The 14,234-nt window shown below is 52.4% G+C and overlaps 1 protein-coding gene across 1 annotated transcript in view; it reads right to left on the reverse strand.

Annotated features, from left to right (window-relative positions):
* Positions 1-14,234, reverse strand: part of LOC146190769 (cadherin-related tumor suppressor-like) — an 86,702-nt gene that overhangs the window by 1,982 nt on the left and 70,486 nt on the right. The window lies entirely within an intron of this gene.

The following is a 14,234-nucleotide window of genomic DNA, read 5'->3' on the forward strand; positions in this document are numbered from 1 at the left end:
GCATAAATTAGTGATCCAGCGATTAACAAAGTGCATGTACGCGAACGGCGACCTGGAAGGGGAGCCTGCAAACAGTAACCATTCTAAATCTATCGCTTCATAGCCCTGAAGGAAGAGACGCCTTCAATTATTTTCTCAGCAGCGGTCGAAGGAAAGAAAATAAACTTTATTGAGAAGTCGGTTTGCATTGACTTCTAATTAGGTTTTTAGCCTAGGACTGCATGTAGTTGTTCGAGGACAACGAGGGCAAATGTTGAAATATATTCCGTAGGGTTTGCCAAATTCGCACCGCCTCGGAGGAAACCCCTACATTTTTGCCTTCACCTCTTACTGCTAAAGAGGCACGAGTCCAGAGGTAAATGTCTCCCGGCGATTTGGAGTTCACCTCGAGCGCGCACCGAGAGCAGACGTGTTTCCGTCGGCTCCGGTGTCTCCCCTCGCGAACCGCGATCCGCCGCCCCAAGCGGGGCGAAAATTCCTCGAAAAGCGTCTGCTCCAGCCTGCGCTGCCGCGGCTGCTGCCTCTTCCTCCCGGCGGCTGACGCCGTCTCCGTGCCCGCGTCCCGCACTTTGCTGCCTGCCTGGTTTCTGCGATGGCGACGACGATGTCTACGAGCCACACGGCTACCACTCCGCCGCCTGCTGCCTCAACTAGTTCGGCGATAAATACACAGTACGACTCTGCAACGGATATAGATGACGGCGACGAGGAAGTGCTGCCCAACTCGCCGGAAAATCATCTCGCCACGTCGACCCAGTATGACAACCACATCGATGCCGCTCGGGAAGACGGTGGCTGGTTCACAGCCCATTACGTGGGATCGCATTTTCGCCCAGTCTCCGGAGCTTCGGACGCAGCAATACCCCCTCCTCCACCCCCACGTCGCAAATCCCGGCCACCACCTCTCCCTCGCCTTCCGGAGGCCGACTACAAGGTCATATTTCGACCCCGCGAAGGTCTGAACCTCGCCCGCCTTGCACCGCACTCTTTCGCGTGTGGCATCGCTGCCGCTTGCCAACTGCAGCTGACGGAATTTCAAGCCGAAGCCGTATGCCGTGTACGCCATCGAACCAACACGGCCATTGTAAGCACACCCTCTGCTACACTGACAGACAAGCTCCGCCAAATCACGTCTGTCACTTTGGACAACAAGAGCTACACCGTTACAGCCTACGTCGCTGCCCCAGATGACTCGTGCAAAGGAGTCATTCACAATGTGCCGCCGAACATCACGCCAACTGAACTCCAGGAATACATCAGGGCACCCGGCTATAAAGTTCTCTACGCTCGGCGCATGGGATCCTCCAGCACAGCATTGATAATTTTCTCCGGCCGCCGGGTTCCATATTTCGTTTACCTTTATGGCGGCGAAACCCGGTGCCGCCCATTCAAATCCCTAAGGGAAGTGTGCACACTGTGCCGCCGGGAAGGCCATCGTCGAGATGTATGCCCTGGCTCCGAGACTCCGCTCTGCCCCATATGCGGCCAAACAAACGCCCCGATAGGGCATCCCTGCCAGCCCCGCTGCGCGTTGTGCGACGCCGAGCACAAGACTGGGGACCCCACTTGCCCTCGGCGCTACGCTACACCGCGCCCTCGACCTCCGGCTCCGCGAGGACCACCCAGTGAGCAACGTGCACAGATCACCGTCTCCCACCCACTAGTCGTTCTTCCAGCCAAAAACTCAAGCACACCGCCAATTCCAGCTCCACGCCACAGCGTGGGAGAACGTCGATCCCGCCGGACACCCCAGCAGGAAGGTAAGGAGAATTCTTCCCCATCATCCCAACCTGGCTCTCCTTCCTTGCAACCTGGGCTCAGATGGGCGGATTTGGCAGCGGCGGCTCCAGACCCAGCATCCTCAAGTCCCCCCCAAACTCCCATCGTGGCCCCACAACCCGCCTACACTGAAATCCGGCAGCTACGCCAGGAGATCGCCGACCTCCGGCGTCAAGTAATGTCTTTGCGGCAACCCCAACCCCCACCCGCTTCACTCCCCCCTCCGGTCCACCCAGTGGCGCCCATTGACCCCTCCATCATGAAAGCCATCCAGGCACTCACCACTGGTCAGCAGGAGCTAGCTGCTACGGTTGGCCAAATGACTCAGCTATTCGCGACAATGCAGGCGTCGCTCCAATCTTTCCAAGAGAAAGTAGTCCTACTCGAGGCGTCCACCCCACCCGCGGCGAGACGCGAGCGCAAAACCCGCGGTTCAGTCACCACAGTGCCGCCCCAACAGACTACGCCGGCGCTCTCGCCTCCGGTCTTGCGGCCCCCAACTCTAACATACCCACATGGCGGCTCTGCGCCGTAACTCTTCCCGTCCAGACCGCCGACCGGACAACGAGCCCCTGGTGGTCTGGCAGTGGAATTGCCGCGGATATCGCCGCAAACGCTCGTCCCTGCTACAGTTTGTGACATCAGCTCCATCCGCACCGGCCGTCATCGCCCTTCAAGAGCCCGGCTGTTCGCCTACTCTCCCAGGATATGTGTGTTGCATGCCATCGGGGGCTAGCCGCTGTGCAGTGCTTGTGTCGAAACAACTTGTGCCGGTGACTCATGACATCGACGGCACCACTACCGACCATATTTTTCTGGAACTGCTACCGCCATCTAGACAGACCCCCAGCGTTTTTGTGCTCGCAGTGTACAGCCCTCCCAGTTCCCGTGCGGAATCTTTCTCTTATCTCTTTGAACACGCCAGTCGTCTTGCACGCCGCTCCCCTCTGATAGTCGTCGGAGACTTCAACGCAGCCCATCCCGCATGGGGTTACACCCGGCCTACAGCCAAAGGTACGCGACTGTACACATTAGTCCAATCGCACGGCTTCTCTTTACTTACTGACCCTTTGACGCCTACCCGCCTTGGTAACTCCGTCACCCGCGATACCTCTCCGGACCTTACTTTACTGCTCCATGTACCGCACCATGACTGGCGGAACCTTCTTGAGACGCTTGGTAGTGACCACTACATTATTGAGACTACGATCCACACAGCTCCGCTTCGTGCCCCGCTCCGGAAAACACGCTTAGTCGATTGGCCTGCCTTTCGTACCGCCCGAACGGAATCCCCCTCGTCGGATTCTATCGCTGATATCAAACTCTGGGTCCGCGCCCTCCATTCCGACGTCGATCGCTACGCAAAGACCCTCCAACTCACAACCCAACATCCGGAGGCCGATCCTCATCTGGTCCATCTGTGGGAGGCGCGCAGGGGCCTAGTGCGCCGCTGGCGCCGTCAACGCCATAACCGACGCCTTAAGCAACGTATCGCCAGCATTACGGCCCAGGCAGAAAGTCATGCGGCCCTCTTGGCGCAGCAACAGTGGAACGGCATTTGCGACTCACTGAACGGCCGCCTGGGTACAGCCCGTACTTGGCATCTTCTCCGCCATCTCTTAGATCCCACCAAGTCCCGCAGACACACCTCCCAATCTGTCCGCCGCTTAATTCAGACGTTCTCAGGTTCGGATGACGCTCTCCTCGCCCAACTTCGCCTTCAAATCGCTCCCCCTACCGCCCCGCTTGCTCCCACACTGCCCCCATACACCGGCCAACCAAACCCCGATCTGGACTCCCCGTTCACGGTCGAGGAAATATCCGCAGCGCTGCAATCTCTCCAGCGTAAATCTGCTCCCGGGGCGGACAGGGTTACCTATACCGTACTCCGCAACCTCGATACCTCTTCCATCGCTGCCCTTACGACATTCTTTAATACACACTGGTCAGCGGGCACCTTGCCTTTCCTTCTTTCCGCAGTGACATTGTTCCTGAAGTATCAGAGACAAGTAGCTCTATTTGGGCAAAACAGTTTATTGGCTCGCAATAATTTCTACGGTTCGCAGTACCAGTTACTGCACCACTATCGAGCATTACAATCCAATTTTGTAGAGACGAACCCACACTTCAAGATGGAGTATCAGAAGACGTCATTGCATTCCTAACCAGCCGAGGCACTGTTGGTCTGCTTCGTTGCATACGTCGCAAGGGCCTCTAATATGGCGCCTCTGTTAATCGGGACAGCCGCGACGTTTCGCCGGACAAACACTTGCGGAAGGCAATAATTATGTCTGCGTTTTGAAACGAAAATTATGTGCGTTGGCGCCCCTGGCTCAGACAACGCAATTAAGCGCAAAACTGCGTATTCGCGAAACGTAATCCTGAAACGTGCGTCCATGCATGCATGGTATATGCGTATGCACCACGCGTGTCCATAGTCCATTTCACCTAGTTTCACTCTATAAAATAAAATGCAGGAGTACATAGCAGCCGTTAGCCAATCACGGGTCGCATTCAGAACCTTGTCTGCAAAAGGGACGAGTGATTGGCTTAATCCTTCGCTATAGTTATATGAATGGCCATTGCGATTGGTCACCGCATATTAACCGGCTTAGCGACAACTGTCAAACAACCAGGAGAAAACTTGGAATTATGTTTCACCGCTGCCTAAAGGTATCGCAACACTGCACATAGAAATGTTGGCGCAGCAAGCGCGCACCGCATTCCGTGCATTCTGCGTTTAAGTGCCAGCGCGAATTAGTTACAAGCTCCGCGATAAAAGCGCGCGGACCTTTTCGCTGTTTTTCGTGGAAAAAGAATAAGATGAAAGACGAAGATTTCTTGCGTGTGCGGCAGTGGCGGCCGAGGCATCGGCACTAACTCCTCCTTTCGCTCGCTGTTCGGCGAAGCGATCGATCCTGTTCCGGTAGCACAATAAGCTCGACCCTGATTCTCCCCGGTCACGAGAGCGCTTTTTCTTCCTCCCACGGATTCTTTCCTCTTGTCTCTTCCTCACCCATACTCTCTCCCGCCATTTTCTTTTATCTTTCTTATCTCTTGTTCGGAGGACTCTTGCCTCCATTACTTCGTTTTAAACAGCCGGAGAAGAGAGAAGAGTCCAACCACTGGCAGGCCGAACCTAGCGCTTTCGCCATCCATCATCATCGGCAAACGCTCACGCGTGAGAGTGATTGTCTCCTCCCTAGCTCCCACCCCCTTCTCCCGTCTCAGCAAAACTTTCCCTCCCACCCCAGGATAAACCATTTCTGCACGGTCGGCAGTGCCGGCGGTGTGGACCAGTCTCTCCGCACTTGCTGACAAAACGTCGCGCTTCAAAAAAGAAAAATGATAGAAAATACTCCTTTTTTTTTTTTTTTGCCTCTTCCCGATGCGAAGAGATGCATGTTGAGAGCAATGCTCTGAACGTATTCTTAAACCGATACGGACGACCAGATACCACAGGGACCACAAGCAGCGGCTTGATTCCACGGGGTCAGGCCATTTGCACATGCACAAGTGCCGACTGGCAAAAGTGGCACACGATAGCGGTGGGCTGTACAACTCTACTGCCTTCGGGCAGGAGATCAATAATGTTTCGACTACATACTCGAAGGGTTTGGAGCCGCTTCGTCCTCTTAATTCCTCTCCTCCAGGTCAGAATTTTGTTACGTGGCTGCACATGGCTATAGTCTGGCATGCAGTGTTTTGGAAAAGATATTCTGCCATCAAATTCACGCGCATACGGGCAAAAGGACCGACTCAGTCGTTTCTGCCAGCCAGCAGTGGTGCACAGTTTGGTAGAGGCAGATGGCATATGTTTCATTCCCGGAAGTCATGGTGTGAGAAACCACTAGTGGGCCGCTCGCGAGCCTTTTCATTGACAGAGGGTCTCAGCGTGAAAGCAAAGTTGTCATCGTCCTCACATCCTTCGAGAGCGGTCGTAAAAACATCAAGTGTCGCTGTCCTGATGGATTCCGCCATGAACACACGCGAAAAGCGCAGTGCCTTCCTGCTTGTCCCAAGCCTCCGCTTTGTGGGAACCGTTTGAGACATAAAGCATGCATAAACTTCCACAGCCTAAAACCATCTTTGACTTTGTGGAGCTCCCAGGCCACAAAGTTCAACTAGTGCCACCTATATGAGTCGCCCGCAAACAACAAAATGCGTTTTCATCATCACAGGTGCACTCAGTCCCGCACCTAGAACTATGCAAAGAGGTTCGGCACACTTGTGAAGCCTGCTTCCAGGAGACGCGACCGGCCATCCAACACCCACCTGGCCCGCCATTATACAGCATCCTTTCGCCAGCGTGGCAGCTCCACAGAGGGCACACATCTCGTTTACATTGTAGCACAGTGCGCCTTGCGGGGGTGAACCAGCGTGAGAAGTGCTCCACCACAGCGTTGCCGTAGCTGTCGCGGCCCCAGCTTCGACACGGCCGTCGGGGCCACCACTGCTGCCTTTTCTTTTCGGGCCCTTGGAGCCACACAAGAGGCCTGCCTCTGCGAACGCCGGCGGTGGGAATCCACTCGTTCTTTCAGAAGCGCCCGCCCGCGCATGGGCAGTTGCTGCTCCTACTTCTGCTGCTGCTTCTGCGGCTACCTCCATAACCTGTGCACGGGACCGGTTCGCAGCTCTTGCTCGATGGCCTCAACCCCCTATGTCCATCCCCCCCCCCCCCTCTCCCCTCTCGGTAAAGCACCGCCGCCGTGTGCTCTTCGACGACCAGCCGGAGCCACACCTAGACTGCTTGGCAAACTCCACAGATATAGGAGGTGTCCGGGACGGACCCCAAGAGGAGAGGACGTACGCCTGTTTTGCCTCCGTTGCGCATACACACATATGTGCGTGGCAGTCCGTGTGCTCTGGGCACACATTGGATTCTCAGCGGTGATGACTCTGGCGCGCAATGCACACCAGCAAAGTACTCGGGCCCACAGCGGCGAAGATGGAGGGAAGAAGCGGAGGAGGCTTCGGCGGCGGTCATTCCGCACCTCCCGCGCCATCGCCTCAGTCGTCCGTCGTCTTCCTGCCATGACTTGTTTCCTTTCGTGAGCGCGCCCCGCCTTCCACCCGGCTCAACCTCTGACCCTGCTGTTTCCTGTTTCGGCGGCATCCAGCGAGCAGGCCGCCCGCTTTGGTCGTACGCGCACACACCACAGTGCGCACGTGTGCGCGCGAGAATGAACGAATGAAGGAAAAGGAAGAAAAAGACGAACCCAGGAAGAAAATCACCCCCCCCCCCCTTCCTTCTTCTTCTTCTGCCGTCGTCTTTGTGCGGCGTTTTATTTAAACCCCGGGGCGAATGTTTGCACCGCGAGCGAGCTACGTACGCGCAAACTCCTAGCGCTGCTTTATTGCTGCTGCTGCCGCCTGCTGTTCGCAGCAGAAATCTGCCCCCTTACCTCTCTTCGCAGCCTCCCGTTTCTGTTCGCGTCTTGTTCGGCCCCAACCAACTCCACAGGCGGCGGTCGCGAAGGCATTTACACGTGCGAGCTCACTCGGCCATCAATCAGAACTCTCCCCCATCCCAACCCCAAGGTTTCGTTTCTTTGTTATTATTTTCGCCAGTCTCGCCGTTTCCTTTTGTTCTGGCCGCGCCCTGATTAGTCACCCTCGGTGTAGATGAGACGAGAGATAGCAGAAAGGCGCTGAAATTCCTTTATATATGTATATGTACGTTGCTAGTCGTTATTACCCAAGACCATTAGCAAGAGCGAGCCCAGAATAGTTCAGAATGTGCTTGTGGTGCCGAGTTTGAACGCTGTTCGCGCTAACAGCCCAGTCACATATGCTGGCGCAGCAAAACAGAACGACTTTGCCAGATCCGGTTATGGGCCAATCCTTATGGTTATGGACAGAAATTTGCACATTCGTTCACTGCGCTTAAAGTAAACATGCACAGACGATTTCACAGACGATTTAGCGTGGCTGGCTGATCGCAAATAAGTGTGCTAGCACCTCGGTTTTCACCTATGTTTCGGTTTCGGTTCGAAGCTCCGTTCGGAAGATCAAGCAGGTTTCACACGATGACCTGATAAATAGGTGAGTAGAGTAGCCGCCACTAAAATTCGGAGGCCACTCAAAACATCGGCGGCATGCAAAGTGCCTCGCGCGAGAAAGAGTTTGACACGCGGGCTGTTCGGCTAGTGGATTAATGCAGCGAAGCTCTTCTGGAGCCGCAAAAACCCACTCGCGGCCAGAAAGTGTTTTAGTTTATTTTATACTTAACTACTGCCTGTCAAATACCACCTGCAAGAGGCCAAGTACCCGACAAATATCAGCGAAATCGCCCAGTGGGGATTTTAACTGCCTGAAAACAGGATACCACCTGCAAAGACCGAACAAACATCGGCAAAATCTGTGAGTATCATCTATAAGAACGGGAAAAACATCAGCGAAGTCAGTGAGTGCGGATTCTAACTGAAGAATACCACTTAAAATCTATCGCTCCTGGCATGCCGAAAAGTAAAACTACTAATCTCCAAACGGTTAGTTTAATTAGCTATCATCTCATCCTCACCGACTTGTTCTGTCAGTGCGATGGCTATAGATGTAAAAACGTCACATCTTTCGCGCACCGTTTACGGGGTGACAAACTGACGGCGATAACTGTGCTGATAAATCTTGAACACGTTTTCAAAACTGCGCTGACTATACCGAAACTTTCAGATGTGGACAAAAGCAAGCAACCTCTTCTCGTGAAAACATGTCTGCTGTATATAGCTACCGCTGTATTCACCGCTACTTGTGCGGCTGCCCACTCATTTTGACGCCTCATACTGTTCAGCTAACCCGAATGAGATCGTGCCACCGCCCGTCAGCTAGAGATTATAACACTGCGTATACAATAATTCGCCCGGCGTCCCTTCGTCCCCGCAAAAGCGACTGGCCTTAGGTGCTATGATTAAGGGTTCCACAAAATCTTGCAAGGAAGGGGGGTCCTTGTGTTTTCTGCGCCGACCATGTAACCAGACTCCGTCTTTACACGGACAGGGGAAACGCCTTCCCGTTTGTAGCGTCGCCTCCCACCAGCTCGGTGACTCACGCGCGGGAGGATACATAAGCGGTTTCGAAGAACAAATTAACTCCGTTCCCTGTGCGGACCTGCTTGCGGATAGGTTTCTCTTGCTCGGGACGCCGGCGTGCCTCCTCCGCGAACGTGAGCGGTGGACCGTGAGAATCGCTTCGGGGAACCAACAGCGAGAGAAAGCGTCGTAACTGTAGCGGCGGCCAGAGTCGCTCTCTATTAAATAGCGCTGACGGCAACTTCAAAGTTTAGTGAAGCTCTGACAGGTAAACCCCGTTATAATGAAGCGGAATAATGAATTCTTGGGCATAAACGCAATTCTCCTCGATGTATACCTACATACTGCACGAATGCAGTGAAATTGTGGTGATAATGAAGTACTGCAAACAAGGTCATATGCAAGGTTTTTCTTTGCCTGATGTTTGGCTTATGGAAAAACCGGGGGGGGGGGGGGGGGGGGGGGGGGTTATGACCTATCTTATTTCATGGCACTCTTTGACCAAAGCTGCCCTAACACCACAAAACATTCATCATAAACGGCGTCAGTTGCATAGCACCCGGTTTAGCGCTCACACACAGCAGCAACGGAAAGGTACACGTACACTTCTCGAAGACCTGGCGGTTAGCGAAAAATTCATCCTTGGCCAGGTCTCGCACCATGGGATCACTATAGACAAGCCGAGGTAGTTACTATTTGTTGCTACTAGCTTCCTTCAACTTTATTAGTGCGAAACCACTCATATGATCGTAAAAGCCGCGTAAATATTTTGCTCGCACATCGCATGGTTTCCATAGCAACTGCGACGCCAGCCGCTGTCGAGCCACACAAGCGGGGAGTGGGACGGCGGACGGCACGCACTGATAACCCTGTTGCAGGGCATTTACTCCCCATCGCCTGTGACGCGCCATTTGCTCGAACGGCATCACTAACGGATCTGCATGCGACGCCAGATTTACCCTCTTTCGCATCACAACTGTGACTCAATCATCTTCCGTGCAGCGTTTACGGTGGTGACATGTCATTTCGCTTCCAGTTAGCATATATTTGCGAGTCAAGTTGAGCCTAGTTTGAGCTAGCGATTCCAACCGACGATATGTGTACCCGCAATTGCATTTCTAGCAATAAATACGTTTAACACTTTTCTATGACTCTATGCCAGTCTGTCACTTCTAAAACCGCTAAGCAAAATCGTGTCAGTGTTTTACGACTTTGGTTGATTCGTTTCCTCCTTTTCATGGCTTTACTTTACGCTAAATCTGCGACAAATGATAGAAGCGATCATCTTCGCAGGCGCTATGCGTGAGTTGTGAGGCATCTCTCTCTTTGTTCCTTCCTCGCTTTTCAATATGAACTCACTTAACCGCTTCCTGGTCATGTACCGTGCAGTAAGCAGCGCTGTTTATTCTTCGCGTCACTGGCGCATAGCGAGCGTTCTGCATTTTTTCTTTCTTTTTTGGCTGCACGCTTCGCTTTAGCCCGTGCACGGAGGACCGCCCTGGTGCAAACTACATATGTCTAGTTTAGTTTATTCACGAGCAGTCTCTACCCAAGCAACAACAGCGCAGAAATTTGCGCCCCCACCCCTTCCCCTTAGTTGCATGCGTAAACGTACGTAAGTCCGTACAAGTAGCAAAGGCGACGGTAGGCCTGATTCATGCGTGACAGCAGGCAGTTTTCAGACTAGCGAGACAAGAGCACGCGACGGCGCGCAGCCATGAGCCCTCGCAGAATCAACAGCAACGCTTGCATCCGCAGATTCGATTATAAAGCCATGCACTAACTGCCCTAACTAGCGGGCCTGGATTCCATGATCGTATTAACGGTCTGAAACAAAAACGTTGGGTAACAGCAGCCTGCTTTCATTAATCTCGCTATAATTCGAACACGGATATGGTGAATTATCGGATAAAACGAACTAAAATCAAAGTTTGGTTGGTCTATGCTTTATTTCTATGAGAATTATTTCCGCATAACGAAACAAAATTATAAATTCGACGCTAGATCGTTTATAGCGAAGCAGTTTTTTACATTAAAACTGCAAAAAATGCGTAAAGGAGCAAAAAAAAAAAAACGCAATTTTTCAATCGATCCAATCGCCCGCCACAGAAACGTGTTTAAATCTCCCGCGCGTTGCATACCGAGTCATCTAGCGGCGGAAACAAAAACTAGCGCCAAAGGCCCATGGCCTCCGAGATCACATCTTTGCGTGCGGTTATCTCGGAGGACATGAATGCCATGGCCGGACTAGAGCGTCGCTACCGCTATGGCGGCTACCGCCGCCAGCGCTCGAGTCCGGCCATATAACGGCTGTCAGGCATGTGACTGGCATGTCATCACCATAGCCTCGTCATGCCGCGAGACCGTGCGCGCTCGCTGCACTCCCCGAGTCCGTTGGCTACGTCGCGCAAATTGTGCGCGGAGGCAACATCCCTTCTTGAGTATCATTTTTGCTCACCAACACGGAACGAAAGGTGGGATTTCATGTTTATACCAAGCTTTTAACTTAAGAATTGCGCGTTTTCGCACCTTTGGGTTGTCCCTATTAGTGCGCGTTTTGTTTCGTTTTATTAGCAGACTTATTTACAGGAATTTGGGCGCGCGCTTTTAAAACGAATATCGGATATAACGAACACATTTTCGCGTCCCATGCTACTTCGTTATAACGTGTAAATTCGGAACATCCTCCTGCCTGGAAGCTACATCGCTCGTCCATAATACAATCCTCAAAAGCGGCGATGCATCTTCATCCGACCCTGTACACTACGTGACCATGCCATTGCAGAATGGAGATACTCGGGACATCTGCCTTTGGGTTGCTCTCCAATATGAAAGGAGGGAACTGGAACAAGCAGATGGAGCACGAGGCCGGAGAAGATGCAACAAATTCCATGCATATATTGGCTGCTGTATTCAAAACGTGTGTGTCCGACGGAGAGGGCGTAGATGCATAAAGGCTCTGACGATTTTGCAGGCCGTTACAGAGGCGAAGATGGCGTCCCAACCGTGCGAGTCGGGTCAACAAGGTGACAAGGAAATGCGCCAGTTTCACGATAGACTCGCCTGAGAACGCCATTGTGTGAAAACGAATAAGAATGCATGAGCTTGGGCGGGGTCACCCCGAGGCTTCGGCGAGCGTTAATCGAGCGAAGCACCGGCTTCGCACTCCTCGCGAATCGAAGAACTGGATTGTGGGAAGAAAAAAAAAGAGCACGTTAAGGAGCTCGCGCGTGTAATAGGATTGTCGGCGGCCACGGAGGAGAAACAGCCGCTCCGCAGTCACTGGTGCGTGGCAATCCGGCCAAGAAGAAAGCGAGAGGAAGTGCGCCAATTTGGGCGTTTTCCCTTTTAAGCTCCAAAGGGGAGGTCCTCCTGAGCAGCTCAATTAATCAGAGCTGTGAGTTGGCGCGACTTGTAACGCGCACGTATATGCGGGATGCACGGTGCGTGGGAGGAGAAAACGTGAGCGCGCGTTAACTCTCGTGATTTCCGGTAGGACATTCGGTACGCGCAAGACCTTTGCCGGAGGGAGGGGGGCAGGGGGAGGATGGGCGAAAGACCTGTAGGAGAAGCAGCACGGGATAGCACGGGCGCGCATTTTGCGCCACCATGACTGCATACACTCGGGGCCACCCACTCGCTCAGTGTTCCCACTCGAACATTGCAGAGGGAGAGAGAGAGGAAGTTTTACAGGGGGAGAGGGAGTACACACGCGAGAACAACCTCTGGTACCCCCTTCCACTTGTACTCTACCTTCTTACTCGCCATCCATCAGCGCTCTTCGCCGTGAGTACCGACCGAGGTGGCTTCGGGCATGCCCTGGGCTTTGGGTGGACTTGGGAGCCAAGACAAGAGATGCTTCTCGGGCTCCCGTATACATGCGCGCCTTATAAATTTCGGTCGGCCTTTCAGAGGAGAGGCGGTCATCATCACGTTTCACGGCTCACCGAAAACAAGGAATTTTGAACACCACGCTTGCATGAAGCCACGCCGTAGAAAATTTGTTGGGATGCCTTTCGCTCACTGGCTAAGCCGTTGCATTAAGAAATCCTCGGTTCTTCCATTCTCTGTACAATAAGCGAATGGCCGAACATGTTTATTTGCTGGCATCCGTACGTAATCCACATTGAATTGAATCCGTTATCAAAGCAGAAAAAAAAAAAAAAAAAATAGCTTTGATGAGCAATAAAAAAAGTCATGCATGGGGTTTGAAGTTTCTCTTATTCTAGATTTGTCTGCTGAGTGGATACAGCCTGTGCACTTAGGCCAGGCTATAACCCCCTCTGAAGAACCGGCTATGCTCCTGGTGTGGGCAAATTTGGTCGCCAACCAGAAGATATGGCTCATGCATCCATCCGACACAAGGAAAGGAAAAGCGCACAACCCTGTGAATCTAGCTGCAGTCAGAGATAGTAAGATGGGAAAAAAAAGTAAAAGAAAAAAAAAAGCACATCACAAACAACTGTTGCATCGAGATGCCGGCACACTTTTTATAGTCTCGCTCCATTCCAGACTCGCAAAACATGCTCTGTCGTTTAATGCGTTTTGAAAGAGAACTTTGAAACGACGGTTTAAATATAGTAAGAGCTAATAGCGGAAGGGACATTTTTGAGTTGAAGGAGCCGTCAAATAGCCTGCAGAGGAAAAGCAAAAAAAAAAAAAAAAAAGTAAAAGTAAAGGAGCGAGGGAAGGGAGGCAAATAGACGCATTTAGTGAGGAAAGCAAGGTTTCAAAATCTGGTCCGCCTTTCATGACAGCTCCTGTCATCGGGCTTCTCGCTACCGACGCCAAGGCTACAAGGCCTGCCGACCTCCTTCGCGGTATGTCTTCCTGAAGACCACCTTCTTGCAAAGAATTAACAACTAAGCAAACAAACCACAAGAAGCCGTTGCACGGTTCCAACGTTCTAACAGCATTTATATTTGCCGCTATCTATAGTATAGATATATATTAATTTTACTCAGCCGTCCAGCTGGATGCTTTGCCACCTTTGTAGGAGATTTGAGATGACACAATGTCTAACATATATGTGACCGCCGTTTAGGACGATATTTGCTCCCACCATACACATCGCAGGGTGCTCTGAAAAATTTGAAAAGGAAAAAAGGAAAGTTCATACATGCGTCCGACCTATATTTTAACGCGCAGACTTCTTACTATGTGCTTTTTCTTTCGAAACACGAAGGTTTCAAGCAAAATTTGCGATTTTCATGAGTTTTCCCTATGTTTATATCCGCGAATGTCTTGCACAATCGATGCGGCGATATGAAACCTCTCAACATGTGCCAGCGGTGATGTGCACTCGATCGTTCCCCGCGTGCTGGACTCAGGATCATTCAGATATAATCTCGTAATCTGTCACCCTTATGTGGCTGTACGTGACTGTCACCAGAAAATGCGCAGCTGTTTTGCACCTAGTCCGGGTGC

The sequence above is a fragment of the Amblyomma maculatum genome, chromosome 4 (genome assembly GCF_055883805.1).
Source record: "Amblyomma maculatum isolate TAMU_Amacu chromosome 4, ASM5588380v1, whole genome shotgun sequence".
NCBI classification, from domain to species: domain Eukaryota; kingdom Metazoa; phylum Arthropoda; class Arachnida; order Ixodida; family Ixodidae; genus Amblyomma; species Amblyomma maculatum.